Below are 14,397 nucleotides of genomic sequence, written 5' to 3'. Positions count from 1 at the left end.
TCATATATATATATTTTTTCTCCTAGTCCATGGCTTCCTTTTCATTTTCTTGTATTTCAAGAACATTTGTAATTTTGATAAAGCCCAGTTGATCAGTTTGGTTGTTTATGGTTTAGTCACTTTTTTTAAATCACATAAGGAGTCTTGGCCTACCTGAAGATCATATTTTCTCATTTTCTTATGTTAACTTCTAGGAATTTAATAGTTTTAGCTCATAAGTGTGGGTCTGTGATTCATTTCTAGGTGAATTTTGTGCATAAGGGGAGGCTTAGAATTCTTTTTTAAACTTGAAATACAGTTACATGCAGTAAAATTTATCCGTTTTGGTGTGTGGCCGTGTTAGCAAACACAGTTATGTAACCACATGACGTGGAACAGTTTTCTCTCAGTCCCCAGAAGGCCCGTATGCCTCTCATGGTCAGCCCTTGCCCCCGGTGTTTGCTGTCCCTGTAGCTTTGTCTTTTCCAGAATGTGATATAAACGGAAACCATTTGAGGTTTATCCGTGTTGTTGTGTCTGTCAGTCGTTTAATCCTTCTCCATTGCCGAGTCGTGTTTCTTTGTGTGAATTTCATATAATTGTTTATCCAGTCACCTGTTGAAGGACTTTTGGTTTATTTCCACTTAGGGGCAGTTATGAGCAAAGCCGTTAGTGGGTAATGCTTGCAAGTTTTTGTGTGACCTTTTTCATTTATCTTGGATAAATGGCTTAAGAATGGGACCGTTGGGTCATCTTATAAATGTATGTTTTATTTTTAAAAAACTTTTTAAAGTGACTGTACCATTTTGCATCCCCTCCAAACAGATCAGTTGCTCCACATCCTCTCCAGTACTGGCACTGTCAGTGTTTTTTATGGTAGGCATTTTTAATTAGACATTTCAATCACTGATTATATTTGCATTTTCCTAATGAAAAATGATAAGCATCTTTTCTTGAGCTTACTTCCCATTTGAACATTTTCTTTGTTAAAGTGTTCAAATCTGTTGTTCATCCACTTAATTGGGCTATTTGTTTTCTCACTGTTAAATCGTGAGGGTTTATTACATACCCTGACTCATGCCCTTTGTCAAATAGTATGATTTTCACCTGTTTTCTCCAGGTCTGTGGCTTGTCTTTTTCACTCCATTAACAAGATTTATCACTGACCATTTTTCATTTTGATGAAGTCCACTATATCCTTTTTTTATTTATGGAGTGCACTTTTGAAATCTTGACTCAGAGTCACAAGGATTTTTCTCCTATGCTTTCTTCTGGAGGCTTCATAGTTCAGGTGTTACAGGTTGGTCTGTGATCCGTTTTCTCATCCTAGACTTTGATATGAGGTGCGGCGGGTTCTTTCTGTTTTAATATTGATACCAGTTGTGGCAGCGCACTTCTTTGGAAAAGGTTCTTCTCCCTTGAGTTGCCTTGTACCTTTATCCAAAATCAGCTCATCATTTATACATCTGGGTTTATTTCCAGGGCCTTCATTTTGTTCCATTCATCTGCATATTGTCTTTATGCCAGCCAATACCACACTGAAGTTTTTGTTTACCTTACAGATTAATTTTCCCTCTCCCCCCTTTTTTTTTCTTGGTTTGTAATAAATACTAACTATGAAGCAGATTAAAATCTGCATTTTTCATTTCTAGTCCATTTTTCAGAATTTCATCCTGATCTTCCTGGTCTTTCATCTTCTCATATCCCTCTTATGACTGGAAATTCTCCGGTTTTGTTTTGTTTTTTTAAATAGGATTAAGTGGAAAACCTTTCGTGGTTCCTTTTTTTAAGGGGAAAATAAAACCCAGCAACAACACTCTGCAGTCCTACAGAGGGTGTGTGTACTTTTCACGTGGGTGCTTTTCTCTCTATTAAGAATACAGGATCCTTGTAGGTGGCAATCAGGTTATCGTGCTGACATCTTTTTTAGATTGTCATAGAGTCTTACTGTGGTGGTCGTAATTTGGGGAAAGCTTTATTGACTTCGGAATGCTGTACTAGGATTTAGTAATCATTTATAGGTGATTACTGTAATCACCTATGCTTTGTCTTTGTGATTTCAAGTAGTCATCACACACGTGAGAGCTTAGGGCACAGCAGCGTCCTGGGGTTCACACCATCATCTGAATTTGAATCCTGAGCCTTAACCCACAGTGCTCTTCCTCCTGTTTGCTTGGTGCCAGGATGTACTGTGCTTTTCAGTTACTAGTGCACTCATCAACCCCTGCCCCTGAGACTGGTTAAGAGATGATGTTTCTTAGAGTAAGAGGAGTCCTGAAGTGGGAAGAGATGATTACTCAGTGATGAGTGCTTTTTGCCCTGAAGATATAACCACAGTTATTCCACTGTTTCCTTGAAATATATTTTATGTGAAATAGAAATGTATTTCAAAAGATGTTACCTAGGGTATTTTTTAACAAGGGGTTTGTGAAAAAGTTCTTTTCGTAATCACTTGATTGTGTTTAACCTGTTCTTTTCACAATTTTGTCTCCTAATTTCATTTACTTCGGCTGTGCTGGGTTTGCGTGGCAGCAGGGGCTCCCTGCGCGCCGGCCTCTCTCGTTGCAGAGCACAGGCTCTAGGCGAGCAGGTCCAGTAGTTGTGGCGCCTGGGCTGAGTTCCTCCACAGCCTGTGGGCTCTTCCTGGATCAGAGGTCAAACCCGTGTCTTCTGCACTGGCAGGAGGATTCTTCACCCCTGAGCCACCAGGGGAGGCCCTTTTTCATAAGGTTTTAAAAGTAGAAGTGATGCCTTGGATAATCTCTGGAAACTCTTGGCATATTTTTGTTACAGTCTTTGGAGTCTTTATGAGATTAATCTCATCTATTCCAATTGCTCTGATGGCTGTTTTTTAGCAGTGAGGGTTTTGTGTGGTTAGGAGTTTGGGATTGCAGGTTGGTATTAGAGTTGGTCTCCTCTTGCTTCCCCTGCCATCCATCATTACCACTTCTTTCTTCAGGCTTCTTTCATGAGCCTTCATCTGGCCCCTGTCCAAGACCCTCTTGTGAGGCGCTTGTTTGGTTCCTGGTTCAGTTCAGTTCAGTCACTCAGTCGTGTCCAGCTCTTTGCCACTCCATGGACTGCAGCATGCCAGGCTTTCCTGTCCTTCACCAACTCCCAGAGCTTGCTCAAACTCATGTCCATTGCATCAGTGATGCCACCCAACCGCCTTATCCTCAGTCATCCCCTTCTCCTCCCACCTTCAGTCTTTCCCAGCATCAGGGAAAGTGAGTTAGTTCTTCACATCAGATGGCCAAAGCATTGGAATTTCAGCTTCAGTGTCAGTCCTTCCAATGAATATTCAGGACTAGTTTCCTTTAGAATTGACTGGTTTGATCTCCTTGCATTCCAAGGGACTCTCAAGAGTCTTCTCCAACACCACAGTTCAAAAGCATCAGTTCTTCGACACTCAGCTTTCTTTATAGTCCGGCGCTCATATCCATACATGACTACTGGAAAAACCATAGCTTTGACTAGACAGACCTTTATCAGCAAAGTAATGTCTCTGCTTTTCATATGCTGTCTAGGTTGATCATAGCCTTTCTTCCAAGGAGCAAGCGTCTTTTAATTTCATGGCTGCAGTCACCATCTACAATGATTTTGGAGCCCAAGGAAATAAAGTCTGTCACTGGTTCCTGGTAGGGAATCTGTGACTGTGTCCTGTCCTGTCCCTTTTGCCGCCCCCATCCCAAACAGACAGAAATATGGACCCCACCACTCCTTGCTTGGTGGGCAGCTTTCTTTTAAATTTCTGGCTCTGGGATCTTCTCAGGATCATTCAAGACAGTTACTAGAAGGCATCCTGATGTTCGTTTGTTGTACAAAGACCTAAGTTCCTTGAGAAATTCTACTTCCAGGTTATGTCAGTTAAAGTGGGTGTAGAGTCAAGTGATGAGTAATGTTTCTTAAAGCAGAGAAGACTCCTATCACTCTAAAACTCAAGTTTATCAAATAGAAGAGGAGTGATCTGAGTGATCTTCAAAAGAAGATACTTAAATTTTCACTTGTAACTGCAGTAATATTGTAATCAGTTAGGATGATTTTGACTGCAAAGTAATTTATCTTGTGCTGGCTTAAAGAATAAGAAAAGGGTGCATGTTCATACTAGGTTGCTTCAGTTGTATCTGCGTCTTTGTGACCCCATAGACTGTAGCCTGGTTTAGGCTCCTCTGTCCATGGGATTCTCCAGGTAAGAATACTGGAGTGGGTTGCTCTGCCCTCCTCCAGGGTTTCTTCCTGACCCAGGGATCGAACCTACATCACTTATGTCCCCTGCCTTGACAGGTGGGTTCTTCACCACTAGTGCCACCTGGGAAGTCCAAGGAAAGGGTATTTGTTCATATAAATGGAAGACTGGAGGTTGATTGAGTGAGTAGGCCGTCAACTCAAGAATGGAGTTTCTTCCGTCTCTTTCTGCCATCCTTGACCTTGGTCCAGTGGTTCTCAAACTTGTGGCCCATTAAAATCACTCGGAGAGCTTTTAAAAATCCCCACCCCAACTGCACCTCTACTAATTTAATGAGAATTGCTTGGGAGTGAGGTCCTGCCAATAGTTTTTGGAATTCCCTACGTAATTCTGGAGTGCAGCTAAGTTTGAGAACCAGAGTTCTAAACTTTAGAGCTTGGTTTGGAGATGAGGGATGGTTTCCCTGGTGGCTCAGAGGTTAAAGCGTCTGCCTCCAATGCGGGAGACCTGGGCCCGATCCCTGGGTCGGGAAGATTCCCTGGAGAAGGAAATGGCAACCCACTCCAGTATTCTTGCCTGGAGAATCTCATGGAGGGAGGAGCCTCGTAGGCTGCAGTCCATGGGGTCACAAAGAGTCAGACACGACTGGGCGACTTCACTTTCACTCTTTCACTTTTGGAGATCAGTATCACCAGGGAGCTTGGTAGAAATGGAAAATCCCACACCCCACCTCAGATCAACTAGATTAACAATCTACACTTGAACATGGTCCCTGGGGGAACTCCTTGTTCTTCAGCATTAGGGAAACCCTCCTGATTTTCAAACTTCAAACACTCTGGAATCCCTGGAGGAGTTAGAAAAATACTGACACATGGGCCCACCCCAGGAGACTCTGATTCATGGGAGTCCTGATGTGTTCCTTAGATCCTGGGTTTTGCTGTTGCGTCCCACAGGATTCAGGGCATTCATTTGTCCCTGTTATTTCCTGTAAGTTGGCAGTTACATCTAACAGTTGGGTCAGATTTAAGTGGTTTCTTTTTCTTTTTCCTTCCCCAACCTTCTTAAAATTGCTTCCAGGTTAAAGGTCTCTGTTTGCATCAGGAGACCCATAATATCTGGTTATTTCTCTTTTTGTGGCGTTAATAGCTGCTCCTTATTGTTGCTTAGATCCATTCATTCATTAGTTTAAAAAATCATGGTAATTGTTGATTTTATCCTTTTGTTTACAGGGAACAGATGCATATTTTCTGTAAATTTACTGCATTTATTGGGCTTTTTTTTTTTTTTTTAATATACTCCTCACTGTTAGAACTTACATGCCAGAGAAAGGTTTCTGTCTGTTTGGTGATAGATCCCAGTGCCTGCAAATGTGCCTAGAACATGTGTGCTCTTTGCTCAGTCCTGTCCGACTCTTACAGCCCGCCAAGAGCTGCTTAATAGATATTTGAGTAGATTAATGAATTAACCCACAGTCAGGGCTTTGAAAACTTGGGCTTCAGAGCAGAACAAAATGTTATCAAGCTTGACATTGTAGAAAATACAACTGTTTGGACGCAGAACTGGGAGGGGAGAAGGTGCTTGGACAGGCTGAGGGGCGCACCTCATTTTACAGAGTGGCTAGCCCAGCGCTTCTGTCTCTGACTCCTGAAACTGGAAGTCAAGGTTTCAGTGCCAGTTGTTATTGCTGGTCGCTCAGTTGTGTCCGGCTCTTTGCGACCCCCGTGGACTGCAGCACGCCAGGCTCCTCTGTCCTCCACTATCTCCTGGAGTTTACTCAAATGCATGTCCATTGAGTCGGTGATGCCATCCAACCATCTCATCCTCTGTTGCCCCCTTCTCCTCCCACCTTCAGTCTTTCCCAACATCAGAGTCTTTTTCCATTGATTCAGCTCTTCACATCAGATGGCCAAAGTGTTGGAGCTTCACCTTCAGCGTCAATCCTTCCAGTGAATATTCAGGGTTGGTTTCCTTTAGGATTGACTGGTTTGCTCTCCTTTCAGTCCAAGGGATCCTCAGGAGTCTTCTCCAGCACCACAGTATGGAAGCTGGGGTAGTGTCACCACTTAGCTCTGGGGAGTGAGTGGGGAGAACAGAGCACCTGCAGCTGGGTGGCCGTGCAGCCTCTGGTCCCTGCAGAGATAGACATCCAGAAGTCCCAGCGTGCCTCAGGCCAGGGGGTTCTTGGAATTGTTCTGAGTTGCAGGCTTCACTGTTCCTTGATTTCTTTTGTAAATGAAAGCGCTGCTTCTCTTCTTCATTGCTTCCATAGCTTTAGCCTCTGTTTTCCTGACTTTTAACTAAAAGCTCCTGACACCAGAGGCTGCACACTTTTTGTCAGGTATTGTCGTCATGGAGGACACAGCGGCCACACGTGTCCCCACAGCTGCGTTTCCCTTGGGCTAGCGGGTGGAGCTTTAAGTCACAGGTCCCTTTGTGTCTCGCGACTCATCTCCGGTCCAGCAGGCAGCATCCGACAGCTGCAGCGCCCAGCCAGGGCTCTCTCCAGCCCTGAGGACAGAAGGGGAACGTGAGACAGCATATACTGCCTGAGGTTTTTAAACAGACTTAGTAAGTATTTCAGAGGTGTGTGAAAACCAGATGGATTGGAGAGGGAGAAATGAAGAGGGAGTTCAGAAGTGTCTCAGGAGGGCAGTGAGGAGGTGACCAGGAGAGGGTGGGGTCTGGAGCCAAGGGGCTGGCACTGTGGGAAGGAGGGTGTGCTGAGCGCACACCTTAGCCTCCAGGCAGTGGCGTGGAGAGGGCTGGGCGGGTGAGCTGCTCATTCTGGGATGAATGGAAGACCCGGGCTCGGGGCTGTGACTTTGAAGGCTCAGTTTCAGCTGGTAATCAGGGCTGTATCCTAGTTCCCGGCCCAGTATGCTGCTGCTAAGTCATTTCAGTCGTGTCCAACTCTGTGCAACCTCATAGACGGCAGCCCACCAGGCTCCCCTGTCCCTGGGATTCTCCAGGCAAGAGCACTGGAGTGGGTTGCCGTTTCCTTCTCCAATGCATGAAAGTGAAAAGTGAAAGTGAAGTCGCTGAGTCGTATCCAACTCTTAGCAACCCCACGGACTGCAGCCTTCCAGGCTCCTCCGTCCATAGGATTTTCCAGGCAAGAGCACTGGAGTGGGGTGCCGTTGTGCTTCTGATCTGAGCTGCTGGGAGGAACTGGAGGATTTGGGAAGACCCTTCAGGCTGCAGGAGCTAGTTGATTTGGAATGGTCAGATTTGAACTTGTTGCCTGGGGAGGTGGGTATTAAACTTGAGGGTGCAGCAAATGAGTTGGGGGGGTGGTTGTTAATATTCCTATCTGGGACTTAACTACCTGGTGGTCCACTAGTGAAGAATCCACTTTCCAATGCAGGGGATTCAGGTCTGATCTCTAGTCGGGGAGCTAAGACCGCATGTGGCGCGGGGCAGCTAAGCCCCCGAGGCCACAACCAGGATTCCACTTGCAACAACCTGATGCAGCTAAAAATAAATATATTTTTTAAAAATATACTCTTATCCAGGAGGTTTGGATGGGCTCAAGAATTTGCATTTGTAATAAATTACTTTGTGACGCTGCCAGACCACACTTGACTGCTTTCCTAGGGAAGGGACACCCCCAGAAAGGATTCCTAAAGAGGGGACTGGGGGAGGGGTCGCAGCTGGAGACTGTTGCCAGCCTACACAGCTACAGCTGAGCTCAACAGGCTCAGGAAAAGGCCAAAGATTAGATTGAGATCAGAGGGTTTATCAGTGAGCCCAGAGAAAGGAAATCGGGTTCTGATAAAAGAGCATTGCATCGTAGCACATAGTGATTTATCTTGGGGCTTAAACCATAGGGAAGGAGGTGAGCCGTGGTAGAGATAGGAGATTCAAAAGAATCAGAGAGTCATGTGCCTCTAACTTTTTTTGGCTTCAACCTGTAGTAAGAAACACATTTTACCCCAGTCATAAGCGTTTATGTTACTGTTAGTTTCTTGGTGACTTTATTATTTGCAGTTCACTCTGGTGTGCCTTCGGAGAAGGCAATGGCATCCCACTCCAGTACTTTTGCCTGGAAAATCCCATGGACGGAGGAGCCTGGTAGGCTGCAGTCCATGGGGTTGCTAGAGTCAGACACAATTGAGCAACTTCACTTTCACTTTAATGCATTGGAGAAGGAAATGGCAACCCACTCCAGTGCCTGGAGAATCCCAGTGATGGGGAAGCCTGGTGGGCTGCCGTCTATGGGGTCGCACAGAGTCGGACACGACTGAAGCAACTTAGCAGCAGCAGCTGGTGTGCCTGTTTCTTTAAAAACAGTGCTGGTCATAGCTCTGTTGAGTATATTGATTTCATGATCTAGTGAAGTAATGACTCCTAATTGGACAACATTGCTTCCAGAGATGGGCTGGATTAGGTGATGGGAGTCAGAAGGTGAGGGCGCTGGGAAGTGCAGATGTTGGAGGTGGAGTTATCTGGGTGTTTTGTGGTTTGGAGATGGTTATTGGTAGCAGGACCAGTGAGTTTGGACAGCTCGTATGCATGGTCATCAAAGTCCTGTGTGCTAAGTTTAAGGACTCGGGGAAAATGAAAGCATTTCTTGGCATGGGTTGTGTCCCACATCTATGACTTGGGTCCTGATGCACCGTTCTTCCCAAGGACTTGACAGCCTAGCAGATTGAAACCTGCTTCTCCTCGTTTTATCCCTGTGATCTCGTGACTGCTATTCCAGAGGATGCTCCTTAGGGTCAGGGAAGGGATAGGCAGTGATACGTAAGTGTTTTTCTTTTTGGAGAATAAACATGGAAAGTCATTCAAAGCTAATCTGAAAGCTACTAAAACGTTTGTATAAATAGTGCCCATTTTGTAACAGTCATGAAGTGCGAGACTCAGTTAACAGCCTTGAAGGTTTATCTTCTGTTGTGAAAATACTGGGTGAAAAACCTTAGTATGCTGAATCACCACTGCAAAATACATATAAATATGGCAATGCTATTTTTCATCTGGTAAAAAAAAGTTCAGAAGAAACTTTAAAAATAATTTTTATGATTTTTAAAACTGAGATGGTTCTTAGTTTGGAGGGAGACTATTTGGAAGATAGTTGTGGGGTATTGAAATGTGTTATTTTCAAACCTTTTAAAGATAGTACTGTTATAAAATGAGGGATTTATGTCTCTGTATCGGTAAACTCTCATCTGGGCACGCGCTGCTTTTCCTTTTCTCTCAGATCACGCCTGTATTGTTTTCATACAAGGTCTCTCCAAAGAGTTGATCTGGATTTGAGATTCTCTTCAGATTAAAAACTTGGTGCACCTTCTGAGAGCATGACCATTGTTGAACCATCTTCAGGAAATAACTAGTGTTTCAGAATCCAAATTGGATTAGGGCAAAAGCCAAAGTCAATGTGTGAGCTTATTATGAGGCCAGACTTTGAAAGGTGCTCAAGTAAAGAACACAATTTGCTATAGATTAGCAAGTCTCTTGTAGCTGCTGCAGGCAGACTGCCTGTGAACTTGACCAGGGAGCTGAATGGCGGGTTTGGAGGAGGAGGTTGGTGAGGGCACCTCTCAAAGCCAGGAGTGACTAGAACCGGGACTGAGAGCACTGTGAGTACTGGGGTTTGCTTACTGAGACTAGTTACTGTTTTGTGCTGACTTGTAAAGATTTCAGCCCTGGTTCGTTTACAGTTCTACTTTTGAATGGGAGCAGTAGACCACCGTGTCAGGTTTGCAGATAGAACCTTCCTGCTCCTTCTTAAGTATTTAATGATCTCCCCTTAGGGGGAGAGTCCAAGGATGAAAGACCCTAAGGAGACCTAGCTTTTCCTCAGTCCCACTTCTGCTCATTCTGAGTGGAGTCCAGCTTGCTCCCTGGGGAGCTGGGGTTTCAGCTCTCGTGCCCCAATTGCTCTCGAAAAGGAGAGCTTGCCCTCAGCCTGCCTGTGACCTGAGCTGAACTACGTTGTCTGCTTTTGTCAGAGTAATTACTTGTGTTTTCCAGTTAAATGTCCGTTTAGCCTGTCAAGTAACTTATGCCCTTTATAAAGATATGAATAGGGAACTTTCACCGGATATGTGCCAATAATCATAATTTTTCACTGTGGTCTACTGGTTGTCTGTACCTGTGATTTTGCGCTTAATTTCATGCTGTTTTGTTTACTGTGTGTAAAAGAAGTGAAGAAGTGTTAGTTGCTCAGTCGTGTCCAGCTCTTTGCGAACCCATGGACCCTCTGTCCCTGGGATTCTCCAGGCAGGAATACTGGAGTGGGTTGCCATTTCCTTCTCCAGGGGATCTTCCGGACCCAGGGACTGAAACCGGGGCTCCTACATCGCAGGCAGATTCTTTACTGTGTGAGCCACCAGGGAAGCCCTTACGGGATGTAACCTTTCAGTTTGGTCGTCACTTCGGAAATTGACTCAGTAATTTATGAGGCTGTTTCCTCTCACCCCTGCAAGTAACGCTGTTGAGACTTATCTGGTGCCAACACACTATGGTTTGTTACTATCTAATCCAGTGTTTCCTACTGATTTCCCTCTCTGGGGAAGCTTAACATGTATAGCATAGCATACCTTCTTTCTTTCACTGGTTTTAATCTAATTCTACTTTGAAAAAGTTATAAAAAGCATTTTTAATTCCTTTTTAAAAAATTATTCAAAACTTTTCAGCCTTGCTAACTTATAAAAGAGGTGTTGGTTTGGTTTTTTTCCTTCCTCCTGCTTCCATTGCATAAAAGAGTTTTGTTATATTTTGAGCTAAGTGTTCCTTAAGGGGCTAGTATCTCACCTGACCTAGGCCAGGTTTTACCATCTCCCTCATCAAAATTTTCTCAAAGTCAGAACATGTCCTCCATGGACTACTCTTCCCTCTTAAAATATACAGTTGCAAATGAGCTAAGGCTGGGTTGTGTGTGTGTCCCTTTAAGAAAAACAAGCATAGAGACACGCAGGGCAGTGGGCACCCTGTGGTGCCAGCGCAGCATGGTCCCTTCTGCCCGCAGTGCGCCTGGAGAGGGCGGCATTGCCAGGCGACCACTGCAGCTCTGTGTCACCGGCAGGCCGGCGCTCAGGCACCGACACAGACTAGACACCTGTTTCTTACTAGGTTGCTGCAAACATAATTGCGATTTCGGATCGTGAATTTTAAATCATTCTAACTAGGCTCAAACACGTCTTTAGTAATCAAAATGGAAACCGTTACAATCAACACATTTTCACCAATGAGAGCTAAGTTTGTTTATTCCTGTGTTGTGAAAACCTGTTCTCTGGGATTCGATGAACTCATGGAGAGCATTTTCTACCTCCTCCTGGTTGTGGAAGCGTTTTCCCTGCAGAAAGTTTCAAGATGCTTGAAGAAGCGGTAGTCAGTTGGCGAGAGGTCAAGTGAATATGGCAGATGAGGCAAAACTTCGTAGCCCAACTTGTTCAACTTTTTGAGGTGTTTGGTTATGCAGTCGGGCATCGTCATGGAGAAGAATCGGGCCCTTTCTATTGACCAGTGCTGGCTGCGGGCCTTGCAGCTTTCAGTGCCTCTCATCAATTTGCTGAGCGTGCTTCTCAGAGGTAATGATTCGCCGGAATTCAGAAAGCTGTAGTGGACCAGATGGGCAGCAGACCACCAGACAGGGACCGTGACCTTTTTTGGTGCAAGTTTGGCTTTGGGACATGCTTCAGAACTTCTCAGTCCGACCACTGAGCTGGTCACTGCTGGTTGTTGTATAAAATCCACTTTTCATCACACATCACAACCCAGTAGAGAAATGGCTCATTTGTTGTTGCGTAGACTTAAGACAACCCTTTAAAATGACAATTTTTTGAATTTTGGTCTGCTTGTGTGGCACCCACTTACTGAGCTTTTTCACCTTTCCAGTTTGTTTCGGATGCCAAACGACTGTAGAATGGTCAACACTGAGTTCTTCAGAAATTTCTCATGTACTTGTAAGAGGATCAGTTTCAATGATTGCTCGGCATTGGTCCTTGTCACCTTCCGGTTGCTGGCGACCGTGCTCCTAATCTTCCAGGCTCTCATCTGTCTCATTTGCGAAACTTCTTGAACCACCACTGCACTATACGTTCGTTAGCAGTTCCTGGGCCAGATGCATTGTTGATGGTGCAAGTTGTCGCCATTGCTTTATGACCCATTTTAAACTAGAATAAGAAACTGCTTGAATTTGCTTTTTGTCTAACATCATTTCCCTAGTCTAAAATAAATATGAAATAAACAGCATATAATAAGTCATTAGTAAAAAAGCATAAAGCAAGAAACACACATTAAAATGATGTATAACATAACCATATTTATTCCAATATCAAGTGGAAAATTCCAGCAGTGCAAAACCGCAATTACTTGTGGACCAACCTGTTGACCTGTTTCCTAGTCATGTATATAAATTGACATCTTTTGTGGTCTGAGTGTGAGCGTGCCCATCAAAGGTCTGAGCACACGTGTTTACAGTGTGTCAGGCACTGCGCTTGTCTTGGTAGACTGATTAGTGAAAGAAGATCCTTTCAGACAACTTTTAAGCATGAAAAAGAAAGAAAACAAGACCGCTATGAGAGAGTGACTGGCTGGGAGTGGGTGCACCTCCAGTTGGGTGGTCTTAGAGAGGGATGTTTGAACTCAGGCCAGAATAACAATAAAAGTGTGCACATTCAGAGATGGGGGTGGGTGGGTGGCTGGGACAAAGGCATGAAGGCGGCAGAACTTGGTGAACGTGGAAGGATCTGACTGGAGCTTGGGGATGGGGGTGGATATGAAGATGGAAGGATACGACCGAGCTTCCCTGGTGGCTCAGATAGAGAGCGTCTGCCTGAACCGCAGGAGACCCAGGTTCCGTCCCTGGGTCGGGAAGATCCCCTGGAGAAGGCAATGGCACCCCACTCCAGGACTCTTGCCTGGAAAATCCCATGGACGGAGGAGCCTGGTAGGCTACAGTCCACAGGGTCGGACACAGCTGAGCGACTTCACTCACTTGGGGGTGGGGGTGGGCGCAGCAGATGAGGTAGGGATCCCTGGTGGGCAGAGCCTGGGACCGTGGGCTATGGTTCGGAGGTGGGGCTTATTCTGATGGCAGTGAGGGTTTTAAGCAGGACAGTAACACTTAATTTTCAGAAGCTCTTGTAGATTGCTTTGTAGAGAACAATTTCAGTTTTTAGGCATCCTAAAGATGCTCTGGACTGTGCTTACTGCACCTGCGTCCAGAGAGGCATGCCAGCTTGGGGCTTTTCTCGTCATCTCCCACAGCCCCGACTTTGAAGTGTGTGTGTTTATTAGTTGGAGTGTGTGGGGACTGCCTTTGGTGTGAAAGTTTGAACTACACCTCTCTTCTCTGTGGTCTGGAGGGAGGTGGGCCCCACAAGTGTGAAACTAATCTTATCAGACTTCTCTCCTTGGCCCTCCCTGCACGTCCTTTGAGGTGGAAGTTCCATGAGATACGGCAGGCCCGTAAGATGGGTGTTTAATAATGCTCTAAGAATGTTTAAGAGAAGGAAGGGTTTGGGGTGAAATTAGGGAGGGACCACTTCCTATTTCCTGCTGATAAAATCAGTCTGCCCTCCGTATTCGCAGTTTCTACATCCAGGGGTTCAGCCAACCTCGGATAGAAAATATTGGGTTGGGGGACGAATTCCAGAAAGTTCCACAAAGCAGAACTTGAATTTGTTACACACTGACAACTATTTACATGGTGTTTGCTTTGTATTATTGGGTATTATAAGTAATCTGGAGATGTACGTTGTCTTCTATCGTATTCTCTTCCATTCTAGTCTGTTACAGGATATCGGATATAATTCCCTGTGCTGTACAGTGGGACCTTATTGTTTAGAGTTTATCTCTGCTAGTCCCAAACTCCTCATAGATCCCTGCCCCACCTTCCCCCTTTGGTAACCATAAATTTGTTCTCTGTGTCGGTGAGTCTATTTCTGTTTTGTAAGTTCATTGATACTCTACCAGTTTTACATGAGGGACTTCGAGTTTTGGTGTCTGAGAGGAGTCCTGGAGCCAGTCCCCTGGGACTCAGCAGGACGGCGGCAATGTGGCCTTGCCCTCCTTCTTCACAGGGCCCCTGTTCTCAAGCCCCCCAGTAGAAATTGACAGCAGAGGGGGAGAGAACTGAAGGCTAGCTCTTGATGGGTTAAAATAGACTTTTAGGACATATTTTCAGATATTGTGTGTGTGTGTGAGTTGCTCTGCTGCTGCTGCTGCTGCTGCTAAGTCGCTTCGGTTGTGTCTGACTCTGTGTGACCCCATGGACTTCAGCCCACCAA

The 14,397-nt window shown here is 45.1% G+C and overlaps 1 protein-coding gene across 1 annotated transcript in view; it reads left to right on the top strand.

The window, feature by feature from the left end:
* RHEB (Ras homolog, mTORC1 binding) overlaps window positions 1–14,397 on the top strand; it is a 52,269-nt gene that overhangs the window by 17,217 nt on the left and 20,655 nt on the right. The gene's annotated exons all lie outside the window — the stretch shown is intronic.

This window comes from Oryx dammah, unplaced genomic scaffold (genome assembly GCF_014754425.2).
Source record: "Oryx dammah isolate SB20612 unplaced genomic scaffold, SCBI_Odam_1.1 HiC_scaffold_18, whole genome shotgun sequence".
Taxonomy (NCBI): Eukaryota; Metazoa; Chordata; class Mammalia; order Artiodactyla; family Bovidae; genus Oryx; species Oryx dammah.
Note: the sequence above shows the minus strand (reverse complement) of the source record. Positions and strands in the feature narration are given on the sequence as shown.